Source organism: Melospiza melodia, chromosome 1 (genome assembly GCF_035770615.1).
Source record: "Melospiza melodia melodia isolate bMelMel2 chromosome 1, bMelMel2.pri, whole genome shotgun sequence".
Lineage (NCBI taxonomy): Eukaryota > Metazoa > Chordata > Aves > Passeriformes > Passerellidae > Melospiza > Melospiza melodia.
The window spans coordinates 31,700,363-31,723,657 of NC_086194.1; the positions used below are offsets into that span (position 1 = coordinate 31,700,363).

Here is a 23,295-nt window from a genome sequence, read left to right on the forward strand (position 1 = left end):
CTCAGTACAAGAAAGGAATTGAGGACCTCGATCAAGTTCAGCAAAGGGGTTCTGAGATGGTCAGGGTTGCAGCACTTGCCCAGTGAGAAGAGACCAAGGGATATGGGCTTGTTCACCCTCAGTAAGAGGTGGCTCCGGGGCACCAAGGAGCAGCCTGCCAGTGCCCATGGGCAACTGTTAGGTGATCATGACAATGGAATCAGTCTCTTCACTAAGATTCTTAGTAAGATAACGGACGTAGGCTGGAACAGGAGTTTGAGACTGGGTTTTCAGAAGAATGTTAATTCTGAGAATAATTAAGCATTCTAAGAGATTGCTCAGAGAAGCTGTGAGGTCTCTGTTCTTCAGTGTTTTTTAAATCCAGCCAGACAATGTCTTGAGCAAACTTTTCCAACTCAGCATTACTCTCCTTTGAACAAGAGGTTGGACTAGAGACCTCTCAAGGTCCATTCCAATCAGGATAGGTCTGTGAGTCTGTGAGATATGTGGAGCCTGGTTAGCTCCTAAGCACACATCATTGTTCCCCTCTGTGTTACCTACATTTGCTTCAAGAGGCTTGTTGTATGCAGGTGGCCATTGGTACAGCTCACAACAGTTTGCTAAGGATCTGCTAGGAAGGAAAAGCTGCAATCATCACACTCCTGTATAGAGCAGAGAGATTATCTTAATTGAAGAAATAGCTATATAAATAAACTTAATTCAGTGACATTTATAGCATGCATTGACTTTGAATATGTATTCCTTATCTGGCCATGGAAGGTTTTTGCCATCTGAAGCAAAGAACCATATTCTGCTCCAAGGCATATACAAATCCCTTCAGCTTCAGTGGGAATAGCATGCACATAGCTGAGGGTATGGCTTGGCCCATGGTCAATAGCCTTCTAAAAGCATTTTTTTCCTACATTTTTTTTCTTGAAATATTCATCTTTTTCCTTTCCAAAGCTTCTGATGTCATTCCTGTTGCTGAAGTTATAGGGCTCAATTTAGTGGGAACATCTTTGAAGTTTAATTAGATTTCTTGAGAAAGACCGTGGGTAATCTGAAATACAAATTCACAAGACTGCTTCAGGCTAAAAGTGTCATATTAGACCAAATATTATGCAATTGTTCTGCAATTCATGCTCTCTTCCCACTCATGAGTTGGGTTTGAAAAACTTGTGGAATATATATGACATATCAGAGAAGTGCCAAATGTTCCTTGTGTAGTCCATTCTCGTATTTCCTATTGAAAATGCTCCTTCTCACAATCTTCCCTTTCCCACATTAAGCTGAAATTTGTCCATTACACCAGGGTAACATCATCCATGTCCACAAAACTTCAAGGAAAGCCTCACATGTCCACAACATCTGTTCCAATGGCAGCATCCAAGGTCAGGTACAGACTGCATCCATAGATCTAGCAAGATGAAATATTATGTAATAGACACAGTTGCCATCTATGCCCTTTTTCTAGAAATGCATAAGTGATTATGCAGAATTATCCACATCTGACTATAAAAACTTGAAAGTTGAACCTTATAGCTGCTCTGAACTAGTCCTGGTCTTGTCCATCTGCTACAATGTTTGCAGTGGGTGTGAAATCAGCTCTGATTTGCCTTTGATGGTAGGGGCAGAGACCCAGGAGAGGAAGGCATGAGATTACACGTGTGCTTTACTCAGGTGGTGCCTCACAAGGCACACTGGCAATGTGTGGAGGAATGGGGAGAGATGCTGTATCCCAAAGTCTGGCATCTCAGCCCTTCCCTCATGCCCAACAGGCAACTGCATCTGCTTGGCAGCACAGAAGTTGGGCTACAGTAGAACAGTATCTTGTTCACAACTGCAACATTTTCAGCACAGAAGATCCTGAGACATGTTTACAAACCCTAAGTTAAAATTTACTCTCAGTAACTTACTGTCCAACCATTTGTCTTCAGTGGAATAGTGACAGCAAAGCTGGTGTCACCTTGTCCAGACGTGACTGTCTCCAAGAACTGACACGAAGCAACACAGTCACCAAGGTCAACCTAAAAGTGCTGCTCCGTTTGGCCTCTTTGCAAGTACTCTAGGTAATGGGTCAATATATGATTTCTTGGGCACAGTCTGCAAGGGTAAGACTAAGAGGTGACCAATGGCACACATCTTTGTCAGCAGGTCATGGTGATGATAGACCTCATGGTTGCAGTCCATGATACTTCCTTCTTTTAATGAATATGGAGAAGTTTAAGATCCCAGAAGATAAGATCCCACATGGACATGGGATGATACTGCCTTAAGCCCACTTTGAACAGACTTAATACATGGAGTTATTTGGACATACTGAATCCTTAGGCAAAATCAGCATTTTTTGGTATCACTAAAATAAGAGTTTTATGGATAAAAATCTTCCATTCTGTACATTCAGTGCTTATTTCTTATAAAAGAAATTAAAGCAATCATCAAGGGAACAGAGCACATAGAACTTTACTGATGTTGCAACCCGCAAACAGCAAGAGATCCCTTTGTGTGAAATAAAACTTATATTTGGTTACAACCATCACTTTACAGCACATAGCTTTGAGATCTGATTCATTATGGCACAACTCCAGTTTTATAAATGGTATTTAGAGTAACATTAGACGGATTCTGAGATGACTCTGTTTTTAATATTTGAGTAGTTTGTTGTTCTTTAACTGTCAGACTTATGTGTTGGAAAAGTAATTTATGTGTTGAAAAAGCAACAGTTGAATGTAATTTTCGCAGCCATGAGTCCACTAAAAGGAGTGCCCACAGGTCTTATACTGCTGCCTAAGAAGTGTGACTATGGACTGAGAAGTGAATATGTTATAAAAGAGAAGTTCTGGGCGATATATTTGGGATAATTAATATTTGTATAATGGTGTGTAAATATGTCATGTGAAGGCTTGAACACATGATAGCTTTGTGGGATATAAATATGGCATCCATAGAAGGTTCATGAGTACCGGTATGTTTGTGTCTCTAAATGTCAGATTTTGCTCTGAAGCTGTGTTCTCCAGGTTGCCCAAATGTAACATGGCCACCTGAAAGAAGCCCCTCAGGCCCACCCAGCCCTAAGCACCACAACTGGACTTCCCTGACCTGTCATGCTTTCCTCAACACTTTTTCTAGCAGCTGATTTTTAAGACAGGAGAAGGATGAGAGCAGTACAACAGAGCTGTGGGGCTGTAGCCAACAGGGGCCAGCTCAGGAGGAGCCCCATGGGGAAATCCCACCTCAGTTGATGATTTGGGCCCTGCAAACAGGGCCCTTATTCTCACAGGCCCTCTCCCCAGTGCAGCTGCCTCTGTTAATTTAACACACTCTTTTTTGCCCCTTCTTTTCCTCATTTTAAACAGTCTGAAGAAAAAGAATTAGGATCCCTAAGTCATATACCTTCTGCAGGAGAGCTGACTTGTATGCTACAGACTGGTGGTGTTCCAGGACTTCTCCTTACAGAAAAATGAGTTCTTCCTCTATGATCATGCTTAGGGTTTGTGTAGGAGTGTTTGGTAATATTAAGTACATGCTTTTTTCAGTTTCATCCAGTGGTTTTAGGTCTCAGGAGTACTACTCCTTTCCCCTTCAAGGGGATCCCTCCTCCATAGATGAACTGGTCAGCTATTCATACAAACACTGTTTATTCTTCTGGTTTTGAATTATGCCTATTAAAGAATTTGCTTTGCTGCGAGAGAGGCGTCCCTGGGATTTGGGACTGGCCATGTGCCATGGTTTCCACATGCAAACCCTTGGAGCTAGTCTCAGCCTTTCCATTGTGGCTTTGTGCTTTGACAGCCTTCAAGGGTAACATTACTTATTTATTTTCTCTTTTTTTGATGAGTGTCTGAAACTAGGTAACTGACTGTGCTTTTCAGACTTTAAAACAAGTTTAAAAAGCATGATTTGTGCATATGATGAAAATTGGTTGCTCTCCATCTACCAGAAATCTCTGCATCTGTCCCTGATAACCCCAGCACACTCCTTCATGTCCCCATTTATTTGGTTGGCCAAGGGTGGAAATAAAGCATATGCTCATTGGCAGGTTGGTGTGCCAACAGGCCAACAGCCAAGCTTGGAAAGGGTAGAGAAACACAGTTGTTCCCCTATCTTGTGTCCCCAGATATCATTTTATCCAGACACCAACATGGGAGAAATTTCTAGATTTAAGAATTATAGGCTGATTTCCTCTTTCAGAAGTTATGAATGGCAAGTGGCCAATTGAAAATTAAATGATGGTGCAAATCTCTCTTTTATTTTTTATTATTGTTTTTTAGGAAACCACAAGAGTTAAATCAGCAGTTCTTAAGTTTTTTTCCTGTGGTTGATTTGGGCAAACAATGGTGCCCACCCACTTTGCAGTTCTTTCTTGCTGTGTTTATATTTCCTCATGAGAAACCAGCCAAAATCGCTGCTGAAGATGGAGTTGGGAAGGAGAGGTCCCATAAGAGCAATAGGCTGCCAGTAAAGTCTATCAAGAGGATGCTGCTGCTGCTGTTGCTGTGTATTATTACTGTACTTCTAAGGTTGAATATCAGTCTTAGACTATTGGTTTTTTCTTGAAATACTGTTTGTGTAAATAGGAACTTATCCCACAGGAGGTAAAATTCATATGTCATAGATTTCCATGTTATGAATTATTGACATCTTCTCACTTTTCCTCCAGGGAGGAAAAAAGGTGTGGATCTAAAGAATGTCAGCAAGAAAAAGCATCAAGCAATTTCAGTACACTTGACACCATGAAACAGACTTTGAAATAGAATAACCTCTTTTTGAGGGTCCAAAAAGATCAATTAGGGACACTTCCAAAACTTCAGTATTTATGACTATTAATTATAAATTATTTTTTAAACAGTAAATTTTTGTTCAGAAGCCAAATTTTATTTGATAGACCTTTATACTTCACATTTTCAGCCAATTTACTTTTTTTTTCTTTTATCCACAAATTTGATGACACTGGAGCACACAAAGCAAAGCCCAGGATTGGGAAAATTGCTCATATAGTTGTTTTGGTTGATCTATTAAAGTAGTGGTGTTAACAGAACATCTTAAATTGCACAGTAATAATTTGTAGTTCCTACTTAGGGTATGATGGTTTTCCAGTTTGGTTTATTAGACTGTAAATAACTCCCTTGCATCTGGGTTGATTTGTTTATTCAATTAAATCTGAAGGAAAAACAACCCAGTTTTGCAACAGTTAAATAAAGCAATTGTGCCATCCAGTGGCTAGCTAGGTTAACTCATGTCTTCTCCTTCCACATGATCATTTGGTGTTTCTTTTTTCTTACTCAAAATAAGATGTAATTCTTGTAATATGCAACGTTCCATTGCTGTATCCCATTTATATATGTAATAAAATTTTAATTCTTTTCAAACTTCTTTTTTCTACACTCTTTAAACTGAAGGCCCAAAAGAGGAATAAGATACACTGTATATTCTTCTGGATCAGTTAAAGTTACAGGTTATTACACACCCTATTATCAAATATCATGGACTATTGGCAAAAATGAGCAAATAAAAACATAGCATTTATCTCCTGTGACCATGGAGCACGGCAGAACCTTTAATTAGGTGTTTTGAACATAACATTTTGTAATAACAGCTGTGACTGAGTTTATAAATTGGTTCATGAAACATCTCTGTGACTGTTTGAAAGAAAAATTCAGAGAGGGCAGACAATATGACAAAATAATCCTACGGTACGATTAAATTCTTCAATGTCACACTCATCTCTTGAGGATAATTTCTAAGGCAGCTCTCTGGAGCCTCATGTGAGACCTGGGGCTTGTTGCTTGACTACTGAGTAGATTAGGAAATGCGGCCACGAGTCACAACTTGAAAACATGTCATCATTTCCAAACCAAAATCCACTGTGATCGCTTCAGAGGAAGAAGAATGTCCCTGATTACAACATTTTGTTGGTGCTCCACAAGCCTGTTTTGGGGAAAGTTTCAAATTAATTTACGGCATCCGCATGAAGCCTGCAGTTTGGACAAGCACAACACTGCGTGCACGGGCGTGGAGGACCAGGCATAGGCATGGAGGATGTAGGTGTGTTTTGTCTCAAATATTCTGGCTGTTGTGACAGGAAAGTCGTGATCAGAACAGAGGGTCCCACAGAGGTGGGGCAGCATATTGCTAAGCCAACTTCTTTTTCCATCTTGAGATTCACTCTTACCCTCCCCTAACTCCCTTCCTGGGGAACTCAGAAGGCCTGACTGCTCAGATACAAATGATATGGCTGAGTGTGTGTGATGGACTGGGAGGAAAAATCAGAAAAGCTATGAAAGGAAATGCATCAGTGCATCAGTCCCTCTCACTCTTTCTCTTTTTCCTCTCTTTTTCTTAGTCTCACTACCCCAGATCCAGACTATCTACATCGCAGGATCTAAGGACTGATGATCTTCTTGCTTCTCTTTCTCTTTTCCACCTTTATTTCTCTCCCCTCTTGCTTTGTCTTGACAAAGTTCAACTATCATATTCTAGCCTGTACATTGCACTCAAGAGCTTTTTTAAGTGTGTTGTAAAAGTTAAGGGCTTGATAGAACAAACTTTTGAGACTAAAGGCTGGGCTGGTTGCCAGAGCTAAGACAATTATACAATAAAGCCAAAGAGAGTTCCCTGACAAGTGGACTGGTCTCTTTGTTCAGCCTAATGGGAATTTATAACAAACATAGTTCTCCCTACCAATTTGGTTGTGATGGTGGGAAAGAAAAAAATAAGCAGCTCCTCCATGGAGGCAAAATGCAAGCGAAATACATTTCAAACATGTATGGTGCCACACATAGTGCTATGTTGTGAGAGAGAAACAGATTCTGGTGGACTATTCTGGTTCCTTTCCTTACTCAAGTTGTTTGCCATCCCCTTAAAACATTAACCTTGTGCATAGGAGTTGCACATCCCGGAAACTGTCACCAGGAGAAAAAGTGCATCATTAAAATAGAGTGGGGGCCTCATGCTGTGGGTACGACTCATGAAGGGACATGTTCCAGTCCCAGCACACAGTGACAGCTTGTCGCAGACATCTTTTCATTAAAAATCCTTCCTTAGGATTTTTTCCTTCTGAAAAGCTGAGAGGCCTTAGAAACAAAATGTAAACAATGTTTATCTGCTGCTGTGGAATGCAACAGGTGGAGGGAGCCATTATTGGTCTCATGTGGGTGTTTAGAATTAACGGCCGATCACAGCAGAGCTGGCGCTCTCTCTGTCCGAGCCAGAGACCTTTGTTATTCATTCTTTTCTATTCTTAGCCAAGCCTTCTGATGAGAACGTTTTCTTCTATTCTTTTAGTGTCATTTTAATGTAATATAGATACCATAAAATAATAAATCAAGCCTTCTGTAACATGGAGTCGGATCTATGTCTCTTTCCTCATCCTAAGACCCCTGTGAACACCATCACAGACAGCTTCCTTCTTGTGCAAGTGCCCTGTGTTCTCCTGACCGTGGCAACATACTGTTCTAGCAGATAGACTGGCCTTTTATTTTCACTTGGATTTAATTGCAGCTTTTTAGCTCTTGGGCTCTTCATGTATTCCAGCTGTGTAGTCCTTCCAGGAGCAGCACAAACACATGTTGTGATCCCATGCAAAGCTCTCTCTGTCAGGTACAGCTGCCAAACCATCCTCCATTCTGGCATGTCCTCCCCACTTTCCTTCTCCACATTGCTAGCACAGGAGGGACTCATTAAATATCAAACTTTTCTGTCAAGTATTAAGCCATTCCAAACATATTTCTAGAACGCAAGCAGCAATTCCTCTATGCCAGGACTTCCAAGGAAATCTGTCTGCAATGCTGCCCTGACTCTCAGGGATGTGAATTACCACCCACCAGTTCCATATGCACTTCACCATGATGAGATATGAGATAATAGTTAACACAGTGACATCCTTTTGCTACAGAGACACAGGAAGATTCTCCCACAAGGAAAACCTTAGATCTAAGCACAACTGTATCTTGTCTTGTAATTTAGAAAGCATTTACAAATTTAGGCTGTCTTTTGAGAGGGCCAGTCCAAGAGGAACTTAACTGGCAAGAATCCAGCATTTTTGACGCTTCTTAGAAATGAGACAGCAAAATCACTGGTCATTTTTGAAAATGTTGCTTTGTTCCTTATGCATACAAGTTCATATTTACAAAGCAGTGTTTTACATACTGTGCCACACCTGGAAATGAGATTCATACTATTTCTTTTCTTTTAGATATCACTAGCTCTTCATAATGAGAGAGATAATAATATAATTCTTATTATAATATAATCAACTATATCAAATATATTGTAAGATGTAATAAATATCTAGAGACCATAATACATGTAATATAAACTGTAATAAATACAATATACATGTAATATAAACTGTAATAAATATAATATATAGATGACTTAAGCTATGTTATATATTATACAGTTATATAGTTATATAGTATACAATTGTATTGTATCATATAATTTCTAATATATACAGATCTATTCTCAGAAAACAGATGAATAACAGCTAAATGCAGATGCTCTGTGCTGGTTGTTTGTTGGTTTTGTCTTTTCTAAATTGTTACAAAAAGCTAATGTTTAAGATTCAAAAACCACAAAGCCCAGCATCAAAATGTCAGGACGGGTGAAGAACCAAGACTTTGTCAAGCCAACTTTTTATCAGCTGCAAAAGTCTAAAGAGACTAAGTGACAATTTTGAATGTTTCTCTTGGAGAAAAAAAATCTTCAAGAACAAGACCCAGCCTTCCCAGTCAGATAAAAATTCACTGCTCTGCAGCCCCTTGAAGAAGGAAAGTGGTGTCACTATTTCACTCCGACTGAGTGTGTGTCTGCTGGACAGACCCCTGCCACCCTTCCTCTATGAATCCCACTTACCAAATCCAGCTGCAGTTGGGACCAGGTGCAGATACAGAATTATGGATGAGATCAGCATTGCTGTGATAACCATCATCGAAGGAGAAAAATAAAAGGGTTTGAGCTGTCTTGAAGAAATATTAATGAATTTCTAGTGAATAATTTTTACTGGACAGAGGACCTAAGGTAGTGTTTAAACAACAATCCTCATATTTAACACATTAAGAGAAAATATTAGTGTTTTAGCCTGGCCATGTAGTTAATAATAAGCCAAATGAAAGGAAGTTATGGTAGGGATATTTTTCTACTTTCACCCTCTTGCTGAAAGTGTTGGCACGGTTCTTTGAGTCAAATCTCAGTAGGGAGGAGATAAGGATGTGATTATTAGCCCTCTGACTCCTAACCCTGCCCTGTTTAAGTAAAGTTAGACTAAGGCTGGACCTGCAAGCAAGGAAGCAATCACTGAGCTGAGCTTTCATTCCTCTGGAGTATGTGTAGCCTGAGATATCTCATTGCATTCAGATTCCTCTGTGCTTGATTTTCATGGTTATGTATTAAGTCACTCCACTCCTTTCCCATTTATTTTTGGCTCCTTAATCTTGGCTGCCTATGTCACTTGTCCTTGGGGAGCTCTTGACCCAACAGGCATGAACTCCCGTCACAATTAAAGCTAATCTCTGAGAGTTTTGATATGCCTGGGCCACCCTCCAGAGTCTGCTATGTTAATGCACAAAAGCAGGGATGAGGCAGGCAGGCTTATCTTTTTGAGGATGTTATATTTGTCCTATCTATGGCTAATCTATTACAAGATATAACAGCCTGACCTTTTCTGAGACTTTATTGATAGAGTGCAATGATAATTTCCACTTATCATGAAGAGCAATTGCCATGTTGTTAAGTTCATAAAGAAACTTTATCAAAGGCAATCATCAGAGATGATTCTCTGTCTTCTTTCAGCTATGAAATCTTCTGCATCAGTAGTATTTGTGAGCTAGTCTGACATAAATAATTCTCAATAATTAATTTCTCTCACAGCAGTCACCACCCAGGGGAAGATGCCAAATCTCTTTTTGTTCTGTCTCATTAGTCACAAGTAATGAGCATGTGTGCAAATTGCAACACCAATTCCTAAAACTTTAGGCAGGGAGGCAGCATCAGAAATGAACTACCAGAATTCAGCAAGAAGTGTACTTTTGGCCACAGTGCTTCATGCTCATATCCAGATCTACAGCTAGCTACTTGGTAATCTGTGCTCACTCATCTTTTCTCACCATCTACAGTAAGGTAAACAGACTTTTTCCCCATTTGTAGTACTGTCATCCCATGTATAATTTTCCTCCTGTGTTTTCCAGTTGACTTTTCTAAGATTCATTTTCACTTTTAGAGAAATTAATGTTTTACTTTAAAATTTTTTAGAAATATGTTGGCTTAAAGATCAGGACTCAAACAGCAGTTACTACCTGCTTTCAGTACTGATGCAGTGTCTTGGAGATGCAACAGCTCCCCAACTTCTTTCTAGTATTCCTGTTCTTCCAGAAATATTTCTGTTGCTGTGATTGCTGATTAATGTAATAATATAATATATTAAATGTAATATAACATATTATATACAATATATTAAACAATATATATACAATAAATATGATACATTAAATATAATACATTTAATATAATACATATAATATAATATAATATAATATAATATAATATAATATAATATAATATAATATAATATAATATAATATAATATAATATAAGATAATATAATATAATATAATATAATATAATATAATATAATATAATTTATATACTCTGAAGAGACTACCTTCAGGATAGTCCTAGCTTGTAACAGGTTGTCTACCCTTAATCACGGGAAATTATGACCGTGCTTAAATATATATATATCTATGCATGGGAGATGTAGGATCTGGGCAAGATGTAAATGCTATAGAATAGGGGATGGTTATGTGAGTGAGCAGAACATGGTTTGGAGAGGCTTGTCAGGAAGACTAAATTTGGGAATACAATTCCTAAACCAGAACACCATTCCATACAGCTTTTATGGGAGTGGTTTATGGAAATACCTCTGTTCTGTTTGGGCATGACTCACCACAAGGTCCCCACAGTCAAATGAGTAATGTGGGGTCAGGGCTGCTACGGTCATCCAAGAAGAGGATCTGCCCCAGGTGTGGGGCAGATGTGTGCCAGCACAGGCAGCTGTGAGAGCCAGCGGAGAGGAGAGACCCTGCACCCTAGGAACTGTGTCACACCACATACAGAATGCCAAGGCTGTGTCAAGGCAGGGGGCAGAGCAGTTTGAAAACTTAGGCTTTTTTGTGTAGGTATGCTTACAGACACCAGAGCGCTTTACTTTGGATTGGCACCAAGCACAGAGTGTCATACAATTATGCAATGAGAAGATGAAGTTTTTCTGATGAGATCTATGGAATAGAAATGGAAATGGCACAAAGGAGCGAAGTTAACACAAATTTTATCACATCTGTTTTAGCACACCTCGCTGCACTGTAGGAATTCCTGAGTGAATTCCTTAATTTTCACCAAGAATCAAATTAATTTAAAAAAATGTTTTGAATAAAGGTATGCATACATTTTTGGACAAATGTTTTGAAAAAGATGAAGTATTGAATGAAAGACAGATATTGCCATCACACAGCTATGCAGTCCCCTCTCTTGCAATTTGCTTACAAATCATTGGGAGCTCCTCTGCCCAGACAGATATTTCACCCTCATGCTGTAAATTCTAACTGGCCTCAGTAAATTTGCTAGACCTGACCATCATAACATCAGTGCAGAGCAAAGCTTGATGTTAGGGTAGCATTATGGGCTCAGTTTGTCTGTGGTCCCTTGGACCTGCTGCCATGTCACTAGCAAATAATGCACGAGCAGAAGAAACAGGTTGGACAAAACTTTGCTCCCTGTAAATTTTGACTGTGCAAGTTCTGAGGCAATTTTTAATTCAAAATTCCTTTTGTAAAATAAAATAGGCATAGAACCCTTCCTGGGGTTTTCTGAGGTAAAACCAAAGACTTGGGAACTTGTGGTGACTTAATTGGTTATTCATTTACTTTATATTATCTTTTAATGTGTGGTGTTAAATTCTTTCTAAAAACTAGAGCAAAGGTTTTTGCTGAGTGTTTGTTGACAGGATTTGGGAGCCAGCAGCATCAGACTGAATGCTGCTCCTTCCAGTTTTCTTTTGCTGGGAACAGTAGAGTTGTGTTACTAAATTTTCTTTACTTCTATTAAAGAGGCACAAAGATGCTCTGACCAAAATGCAGACTTTTCTTGTTAGATTCAATTTGTGAAGTTGCATAAAATAAATCTGTTAACAAGGGTAGGAAAAGAAAGTGATTAATTTTAGGGAGAGAAAATAAGGAAATTAGGGCAAGACAGCAATGGCGTTGTGAGAGGCAAGGCCCAGGAGCAAGCACTTGGCTGAGGGCAGATGTGGGGACGTGGCTTTGCTGGCAGTGAGCAGATATTTGCCTGCCTCAGGATGGATTAAGTGCTGAGGGCAAGCAGATGTGCAGCTTTCCCACATACCATTTATGCTTCTTGCAGATATTTCCACAGTTGAAGGTAGGTTGCTCTGTAGCAGGACTGGAAGACCTGCTCTGCAAGCTCTCTTTCCCTGCTGTCACTCAATTTATGAGCACTAAAGGAAAATCCAGGCATTCATACCAGTCAGTACAGTCTGCTGTGCCTTAAAATGCACTTGAAGGTACCAAAGGCAGTGTTTAAAATGTGTCTGCTCCCAAGTACAAGGTGACTTTTTAAAATGTTCACCACCCAGATGTCATTAGTCAATGGGCACTTGGGGAAAAAAACCCAAACCACAACAATCTATTTTCATTAATAGTTTTTCTTACACACCAGGTGCCTTATTCAACAATTGACTCCCAGCCTTGCTCTCCAGAATGAGGGAACAGGTTTTTGATAAGCTGTTATAGACTGAATGCCAGTGATGGAACTCCTTTCCATTTGAACATCTCTGACCAGAAGCAGGTGTAAGATTTGCTTAAAGCCTACAAATTAGTTTGGTCAGCAGGAAGCTGCATTTTTCCATGCAAGAGAAGGATTGTTTTCAGTTTGGAAACCCTCTCCCAGTTGTGGGAGCTGCTCTAGCCACCTCTGCAAATAAGGGGAGTGTGTGAACTACACCTCACTGCTCCTGCCCAGCACCAGCATCTGCAGCTCTGCCCTGCCGTAGAGGAAGGCACAGTCTACAGACTATCCTCTGCTTCCAAAGTCTGCATTTGTATTTTAAGTTCAATCAGCAGAGTCCAGAGCAATAATCAGGCTCTAAGACCTCAGTGATCCACAGCAAGGGTCCAAACCTCAGAGAGACAGCACAAGGCTGGCTCCTCTGGCTGTTCAGCTGCACAATTGGCTTTCTAACCAGCTTCATCAAAGAGAACAAGTCCTGTCATGGTTTGGAGGAGCTGGAATGCTTTGGGAAAATTCCAGGCTTCAAATACAGGCCACAGATATTTATTCAAGACAGAAGTCATCAGGATGAGTGATAAATTTAATTTGGTTTTGTAATCCTGTTCATATTTTCAATTCGCAGTTTCTATTTATTGCAATGGGCTGAATGGATATACAGCACTAGAAATTCTGATTGAGAAGGTGTTTGTTTTCTGTACTTTCCCAATATTTGGACAATTTTCCCCTCTTAGAGCTTCCACCTTTTTTTCCATTTAACATATCCATTACTTAACAAAAGCTACACTTTTTCTGCATACACTCTGTACTATTTTTCAGTTAATTACTTTATCAGTTTTAACAGGCCAGAATACAATCAATATGAAAGTCTACTTACTTCTGGGCTTTACTTAATACTTCATCTGCCCATCTGGAGTTCTTTACTCAACATGGAAAGATAGGGCTTCTATTATGGCCAGGCTTCTTTCTCCCCTTGTACTTCTGGGGACCTACTGCAGACCTGTGAGTTGGTATTAGGCAAACTACTTTGAGCAAATGATAGCTTCTTTATTTACATACTTTCATACTGTAATGCCTAATTAAATGCAGGCTGTGTTTTTTTCCCCTCATTTACTGCTGACCAGATCAGATAACATGGAGTAATTATCTCAAGCTAAGCAAGGTATGACAGCCATCAGATATGGATTTTGGTGGTTTGTTTATTTTCTGTCATATTAATGGACCTTCAGAAGTGCAATAAAAAAAATCTATGAAGTGTGTATTTGGAACTATTCAAGTTACACAAAGATGAAGTGGATCATCCCAAGTATTCTCTGCCTGCAATGGGAAATGCAAAACCTGACAAAACCCCTCATTTGAAAAGGCAGCCCCAAGGGAGCTGCCACACCAACCACCAGCCATCGCCCCAACACTCTGCAGCTCTTCTCTCTGCACACCAGCAGTGCTCCACTCCTCTTTCCTTCAGCTGTAAAGCCCTCCTCTTCCTGGTACAGTCTTTCTAGAGGGTTTCTGGTTTATGTGGTCTGCCTTTTTAAAAACTGCCCCCCAAAAAATCATCTACAGGAGTGTCAGTCCAAATATGACAAAGTACTTATGAAATTTTCATGTATGCTCATTACCTAATAGAATGTTTTCCACTGTATTAATAACCACTGTATTAATAACCACTGTATTAATTAATTTATCACATAGAGCAGGGGATCCCCTAATACCTCAATTTCTGTCAGCTGGACCACACTGCAGGTGCAAGTTAGTTCAAGTAGTTTCAACAGTTTTTTCTCTGCTATTGTAGGAGACATTGGGATTTGGCTGAAATGTAGTATTCAATGGACTTTAGAATCTTGTATCATTTAAATTGGGAAAGAAGACCTTCTTCTTTTCTTAGGAATATTCCATATTTTTCTGTTCCACTTCAATTATTTTGTCACAAGGAAAAATCTCTCTGAAATACTATTACCAAAATTTACACTGAGCTGTAGTGAAAGTGGGAAAGCACTTGTTAGTGGACATCATCAGGTTGAAAACAGTGTCTACACTTCTCCAAAACAATCTTTCTTCAGAGAGTTAACTCTGCTTAGTGATTTCGAAATACTAAAAGCAAAGTTTTTCCAACAGTATTTTGGCTTTTCTACTTGCAGTTCCAGCTGTGTCCTTCAGATTTGAGATAAGCAGATACAAAAAATAAACTTTGCTAAAAACAGAGCCAACTTGAGCAAACCTCCAAAAATACTGGATACTAAGTTTGGGGTAAGCACAAACACATTCTTGTGTCATCCAGTTCCATTATCTAAAATTTGATTGGTGCATCAGAAGGAAATCACTATTTCACTAAAGGTAACAGCAGTAAATAGATTACTTTCAGGAAAAGCATTATCTGCTTTGACATTTCTGGGCCATTGGTTTTGATTTGTTTCGGGTTGGGCTTTTTCCCATTCCTTGGATACGAATATTTTTAATTAGTTTCCTGAAAATGTGCAGTGTGTCTGCAAGTTCTCTGAATTGGCCATCTTCCCATCACGTGACTTACACCATGGAGCCTGTTTTCTACATTTTTTGTCTTCTTTCAGGTATTAAACATATAATAAATACAAAGTTAGAGAGCCTTATGATTTTTGCAGTGCCAGTGAGGTCTCATGTGATTAACCTGCTGAGTAGAGCATGAAATACTAAGAAACAAATGTTCCACAAGACAGGAACTCCACACAGTAAATGAAGCAAATCATGGCTTAATGCTTTGTATGAATGTTTGGTTCTACGTTTTTTTCCCTGAGGGCAAATGAATATTTTATTATTTTTGGTTGATATATTGAAACAGATAAATACTCTAATGCTGATTACTAGTAACAGCTTATGGACAAAAATGAAGTAAACTGCATATGTGAGAAAGAAAAAAATCATACAGTCCTGCTCTTCTTGAAGTCAACAACATGAGTTTCAAGCTTACCTAAAAAGCTGGGCCATTCTGTTTCATTTACATATTAAGTTCACCTCATTTAATGCAGTAAACTGGATCAGGAGGGGATTGAATTTCTAAGTAGCACTTATGTTCAGACCTGCCATAGTGCATCCAATAACTACTGGTGCAAGTTACAGCTGAAGTCACTGTTATCTGTAAGAATTTTGCATTGGAGCATAAAATCCACCTGGAAAAGGATCTTGAAGCACAAGAAATTTTCTGACCAGCAGGAAAATATTCACCCAAACTTTGTGTTATGTAAAGTCAGCCTTTTGTTAAGTCAATTTGCAAACCTGCTCTGTTTAAGGCAGGATAACAGTTTTGGGGAACAACCTCCTCCACAAAGCAAAACAGATCCTGGAGAATATTTTCACTTCACATTAGACATTTTTCCTTTGGACAAAGATTCATGCTGCTCCCCTGTTCTTGGCCAGTGTTCTGCAAACTTGCTTCAGTTTTACTTGCATTTCTGCATGCAGTAAGCAAATACATTAAAGAATGATATATGTACAGGTACACTGTAATACAATGTACAGGTACACTGTAATTAATACATCTCCTTCTATATAAGATACCAATTGTTTAATCAATAAAAGCTATTAATTTTAGAAAGATCTCACTGCATTTTTTTCTGCCTTCCCTTTGCAAAGTATTAGTTGTATTCAAAGTTCATGTAACCCCACAGTAAAATCTGGTTCTATCAAACATTTGTCTGTGAGACCTTCAGCTGTCTTCCTCTTCTTTATGCCTTTCATCATTCCATGTCCTATAAAAAGCAAATATTAAAGGACTGGTTCTTGCATTCCTCTGAAGAAAGAAAGAGCTGGAATACATGTAATAGAATAATTGAAATAATATATTTATATATATATATATATATATATATGAAATGGAACAAAGGATATATCAGTATTTCATAGATTTTTTTGAAAACATCTAAATTTTATCAGGTGAAAATAATACACTTACCCTAGTTGATATTAATGTTTTTTTCCAGGAAGTTGCATGCATTTCAGAAATCCTATGTCTCGAAGACCTGTCCTTTTAAAGTTGTTTTGAAATTAAAGTTCTTTGAAATTACTGCCTTAGAGGTAAGATCTTGCCAGCCCAAACACTGTAAATATAAAGAAAATTAGTCATGGGGATAATTTTAGACATTTTAAAAATGTAAATGTCTTTTGGAAAGTTCCAGATTAAGTGCCACTCTGACAGGAAAAATGTTTAAAGTGTTATAAAGCAGATGTCAAATTTGACAAAAATCTTATTCAGAGAAGATAGGTTAGAAGGACAAATGGGAACTGGGGTTTTTTTTTGTTTGTTTTAAGCATGGCAGACACAGATTTGTGGATCTCTTCTGGAGAAACATGAAAAAACTTCTGTTTTCCTGGGCATGGTTTTCCCAGATGCTAGAGGAAGTGATAGAAAATTCATTTTTATTTTGTGTTTGGGACGCTGATTTCTTGAAGATAGACATGGCAGAAAATCAGTAAGACTTGATCATAAAGAAGTAAACAATAATTCTGTGTGCGCCGGCAGTTTATATACAGACACAAATGGGACGGGGCTACTGGAATCAGAGTCGTGAGCTATTTATTTTCAGCATCAGTCTCATGACATGGTTATTGCAATGGAGAGAAGAGATGCAAACAGCTCGCTGGTCAAGCAGTAAGCCGAAGAAACTTAATGTTTCAACATACCATAAATGCATCTCAGCCAATCACAGAGAGAAAAAGCATACGGAACAGTAGTTGTATCTAATCACTTTAAGCACATGTAGCTTTGGTTAAAACAATAGTGGCCTATTCTCAAAAACAATGGCTCGTTTATAAGGGACAACGAATAAAGCTCTATTCATAAGTGTGAAAAATGCATGTATTTTATGATTGGCTTTTCGCAAATATTAAAATGAATATAATATGTGCTGTGTTAGAAAGTAATGCTGCACTAATTTTCTTAAGTACTGCGTTAAATATAGTTTTAGGTTATAAAAATTGTTAAAATAGAAACTATGCTAAGGAAGATGCTTTGTTTAAAAGAAAGGACTTGCAGCGAGATAACAGCCACAGGACACCTAGATCTTTCAGAGAAAAAGAATTTATTGCCTTCTTATGGGAAGAAACTAACTTCTTCCCACCTCAAAGGCGCTATTAGGATTAGAGGGGAGAAGTGGATGAAGACCAGGTGGAATCCTGTGTTTGAATGGCATTTATGCATCATGTATGAGGTGTATGAATATGCAATGGGCTAGTGCTCTTAAGGGTTAATCCTTTGTTAACGGGCGTCCTTTTTTGGGCTTGTGATGCCCAGAGAAAGGTACTTGGATGTCCATAACACTTTGCTTTTATTGTCTCATATTGTCTTAATTAAATTTGTCCAAATTGCTATTACTCTAATTATATTACTATTCTTTTTAACTATTTTATTACTATTACACTTTGAAAAATTTTAAAAACAAGTGATTGGCATTTTTCACAATAAGCATAACCTTCTAGATATATAATAAATAAACTTGTTGCAACTTAGAAAGCTAAACTACACAGCTCTATTGTTCTTTTTCCCATGTCTTCGCTACAGCTTATATGTCTTTTTCTGCTGCCTTAGCACTTCACAATTCCTGCTGTTTTAGCAGCTAAAAACACCTGTGGCAGGTGTTTTTATCAGAAATTAATTTACAATCTTCATTACACTTCTGCCCAAAAAAAGCCACTCACACGCTATCACTAAAGCTGGAAACATTCCATATTGTACAGATTAATTTTTTTTAATGAAATTGGTACAACTTTCCAATATCATGCATGACCTTCTTGGAAAAAACATTATTCTGATAAGAAAAAAACCCATCCTTATTCATTGGTAGCTTTAGATGTTTTTGTTTTGTTTTTGACAAGTTAGACCAATTTGAAATGTTGATCTCCCCAGCTCCCAAAGCAACCTGTTACCTGGCAAGACTATGTCTGTGACAGCTAAAACTTTGGGCTGTAATGGGCACAAATTTAGAAAAGTGCCTAAAAATCCTTGGAAAGAAAACAACTGAGACAATAGAAAAACATATCCCTGTAAATTTCTCATATCCCTCTGTCTCCTTTTGCACCCTTACATGCCCTGTTGTGATGTTACAGACTCCTGCTCACAAGCAGGTAACTGGACTTTCCCTGGGCTGACTTCCCACACAAAAAATCCAATACAATGTGGGGATTGTTCTTGGAGCTCTCTGCCTGCTGGCATACATTAACCTGGTACAATAAAAGATCTACTTAGCTGTTCCCAGCAATGATTGGTTTCTAAATATTGACCTTTCGCACCAGGGCACCTCTTACCTTCTGCACAGCAAAGCAGCTGAGCAGATTTCCTTCTGCTTAATTAATTATTTAACAGGAGGAAGAGGTGTGTACTCTTCATCACGGTGATGTGCATGGCGAGAGGCGGCTTCTCCATACTGAAAGGTAAGCTGAAATGAACAACCCTCCCTTTCTGTCACCTTGCATGAACATCAGGGCCAGCTTCCTGGTTCATAACCTTTTATCGCTGAAAATATTAAACATAAACCACCCTCTGATAAGCAGTGATAGTGCATTTTGTAAGGGAGTTGTAAAATAGATAAGGCAATTAAGAAACTTGACTTAAATTTTCCCCTCTGGTTCAAGGGAATCTCCAGATCCCTGCGTACAAAATCGGTCTGTGGGGGAGAGAACAACAGTAACCAACTTAAAGTGTGAGGGATACTACAGCTCTTGAATAATTACAAACCATAAGTGATATGAAGTATCAGGAGCTGGTGCTTTTATTTCAACTTTTTCTGACCCATCCAACAAATCAGTAGTGCTTCCTATGTATTTATGGACCCTTTGGTAAGTGAAGGCATTTTATCTCTCTCTGATTGTGGTTATATTCAGTTATCTGCTTCCCATTGCATGAATCTCTGGTCTAATTGCTAGTCATTCATTACCAAATGTTTTAAGCATAATTTAATTCTGATAACCCGCACATTAAATGAAGACCAAGTTTAGTGGCAAAGTTCAAAGTAAAAATTGATTGAACTGATCGCCAATTATATCTCTTTTGTAGCATTCACAAGGGCCTTGTGGTGGGAGGGGCATCACATCTCAACATTTCACTTGCCTCGTAGAAATAATGTTCCCATCATAACGTTTCAGATTTTAATGCCTGGTTTTGTAGCTGGAGCTCAGGGTGAACACTCAGCCTGTCTTGGCTAGGCTTGCTTTACTATGATCAACTTAACTGATCATTTACTCAAATAGGTTTCCCTTTTTTTTTTTTTAATGAAAAATAAAGGAGATAAAAGGTCTTGCTGTTTCACTAGGAAGCTGAAATCAAGTCAGTGCTGTAATACTGTTCCAAAACATCCTTTGTCTCAGATGACTAAGGACTAAGCCACTATCAAACTCAAGGTATTACTAATTTAGTGATCTTAAGTAATAACTGCTCCAAGAATAAAATTGTTCCTGCTGTGAGGTGGTAATGGATGAATCCTAAGCATGACCAGAGATGGGAGGGAAACATCTGGACTTTCCTTGGATGCCCTGAGATTCTTCATTTAGTTCTGCAAGTTCTTACAGAGCCAGGACTGGGATTTTGCTGCCTTTACTCGCTGGCAGCACGCAGAGCAGTGGCAGGGCGCTGGTCCTTGGTGACCTTTGGGAGGCATGTGGCAGGGACGAGCACAACTGAGTGCCCAGGAGTGCCCGGAAGGGCTGGTGACGCCAGTGGTGGAAGAAAGGAGGAGTTATTTAAGGTCAAGGAGAGAGGGGAGAAGAACAGGTATCCTGTTAGCCACAGTGCCTTTCTACAGGGTTGTTTATTACTGTGTAGCGTGCAACAGAGGGCAGGTCTTTTATAGTGGGAGGTAAACAGGAATGGCCTCAGCAGAGCATTTCAAGTTTCTAATTACAATGCCCTTCACTTCTTTATCACGTGCTTCAGCAAGAGCCCTGCCTGTGAGCGCTGGCTGAGCAGGCTTGTACACGTGCATGACCCTGCATACTGAAAATTCACCAACTCCTTCAGCTCTTTCTCACCATCTTCCCACTCGTGTGTCCCTACTGCTTGCGTGCTCACCCAGCTAAGACACAGCTGCAGCTGCTGAGGTATTTCTCCTCTCTTTTAAAAAGTCATGCAGGAGAGTAAATAAAAGGCAGAAGGTGGCCTTTTCATAAAACGCAGTAGTAGCTTTTCTGCAGTTTGCAGCCCACACAAAGTTTTACAAAATATCTGAGCTTTAAACAGAAGGTATGTCCTGCTGTGGCCTTCCAGATTTGCCAAGATTTCCCGACCAGCCTGGTACCATTCTGTTCTTCCTTAAGAAATGTCACTAGTTTCTTTCATACACCATAACAATAAGCAAAGCCTGAACACGTGTGACTCATATTAATATATTAATTCTTCTGCAAAATTGAAAGCTTGGCAATTTCTAGCTCCTCTTTTGTGGGCAAATGCCATTCCCAATTAAAAAACTTTTATTTCTGAGCTCTAGCCCACACAGTTCTTCCTCTCAGAAGAAAATAAAGTTTTATTTGATTTTGTTTTTCATCTGCTGACTGATGTTTAGTACTATGTACATATCTGAGTTTTCTGTCTGTAGAATTTGGGACTTTCACCCTTTAATCACTTCCGTGGATCAGGAAAGGTGTATTTTGTAAATTCCATTTCATAAATATTTAAATAATTTAAAACTTTAGTGAAAGTTCACTTTTTTTTTTCATAAATAGGAGAAAATTATCTACCCAAGTCACACAAATTAGAGGTTGAAGAGCTAAAAGAGAAAACAAAATCACCACTTTCTGGACTATCTCATGTCTAAAAATTATTTTCTTAAATATTTAGAGGAAAGTTCTTATTCCTATAAGCCCAAAGGAGTTATATCATTACAGGAATAAGAGATATCACATAAGGAAAATTTTCTGTGCGGTTCCAGTTTAATTCCCCATATTAATATTCTTGAATCAAGGCTCAATCAACCACTTCAGTGTCTGATTTTCCTCTCCTGTGAACCTTCTGGCTTCATGGTGAAATAACTTAAATTCAGGTTATGCACATGAAAGCAGATGGTTGGTAATAAAATAATACTTCTTAATTTACATCTTCATGTATCCTCAGTACTCAAAGTTTAAAATGCTATCTTTTGGAAGCTACTTTGAACTTTTGTTTTGCAATATTTTTAGGAAAGATTTTGGCATGAGTTAATTTGAAAAGCATAAAAATAATCTAGCCACTTGGAGAATATTAATTTTTTCTTTAAATATTGTCTTTTGTAGCTATATAAAATTTAAATTTGCCCACAAACTAATTTGAAATACATTTTGAAAATTTCCCTGAATTCTGCATTTAGTGCAAGGTGTTCTTCTGACCAAAATCCATAGGAAGAGATTCTGTCTTCAGAAAGTGACAACTATCAGGAAATAACCTGAACAGTATTCAACACCACAGAAATATTGAGTTTGTCATGACAGCATCATTTCAGAAACATTTAATGGATTCTCATTCCTACAATTCATTTGTATTGAATTTTAAAGTTATATCATGCTTTATACTGTTCCTGTGATACTTAGAAATAAAGCCAAGAAAAGCAAGATATACCACTCTCCCTGACTCTATTCAATGAGTAACTCTTCCTTGGCAGTTGCAGTGGAAATATTATGTTATATTGGTGTAGATAAATTTCATCATTTCTTGTATTCAATCTACTTTAATGGGTAGGATAAGTCTTGACTGTAATAGTGCAATCTTTCAATAAGAATATGTTATTGAAGACACCAAATTTTATCCCAAAACAGTAACATTTCTGGCTTATTATAAAAGAAGTCATCATAGCAGGCAATTTAATGTTTTTATTTTTTAACTGTGGACTTAGCTAATCTCTTTTCACGTCTGTGACCATTCTCACAACAAACCACATGCTTTTTCTGCATGTAAATACTCAAATTCCTAAATACAAGTCCATAATATTTACCAGCGCCACAAATATTTTTCAATTTTGTTGTTTACTTTAAACTCACATTATTTTCAAAACACATGTTGGCACATAAAATGAAAATCATCAGAAGGAAACCCCCACAAGCACAGCTTTTTATAATGGAAGGTTTAAACAAGTCAGATGTTCTTTTTTTCTGGAAGAGTGAGCCTTATACACTGAGTATCAGACAGCAAGAGACACAGTTATCCTAAGCTCAACTTAATTTTTTGCTCTCCAAGAGAATGACAACTAAGACTACTATGATTCCTCTAGAGTAACATTTCACGGGGATGGTAGAGCAGAATGGATTATGAGCTTGGTTTATTTAAACAAAAAAACATGCTTACTGAAAGTTTTGACCATCCTGAACCATCATCTTTTCAGGCTTTCCTCTGGGGGAAAATGTATTAACACTCGCAAAAACACAGTGATCTTCACTTCCATTCACCAAGGGACACCTTTCCCACCTTCAGACACGTCACTTCAGATGTCTGCTTGTAGACATGTCCTACTTCCAGAGCCACACTTCTGACCCACATCCAGCAGAACAGAAATTTAAAAGTTGTGCATCCCACAGAACGCTGAGCTT

The 23,295-nt window shown here is 38.4% G+C and overlaps 1 protein-coding gene across 2 annotated transcripts in view; it reads left to right on the plus strand.

Annotated features, from left to right (window-relative positions):
* Positions 1-19,061: 19,061 nt before the first annotated feature.
* ABCB5 (ATP binding cassette subfamily B member 5) overlaps positions 19,062-23,295 on the plus strand; it is a 46,769-nt gene continuing 42,535 nt past the window's right edge. Inside the window, exon 1 of one of the 2 annotated variants that reach the window (XM_063152860.1) lies at positions 19,062-19,179. The gene's annotated coding sequence lies outside the window, so the exon portion shown is untranslated. The remainder of the gene's footprint in view (positions 19,180-23,295) is intronic. The other variant, XM_063152850.1, reaches the window with a different exon arrangement.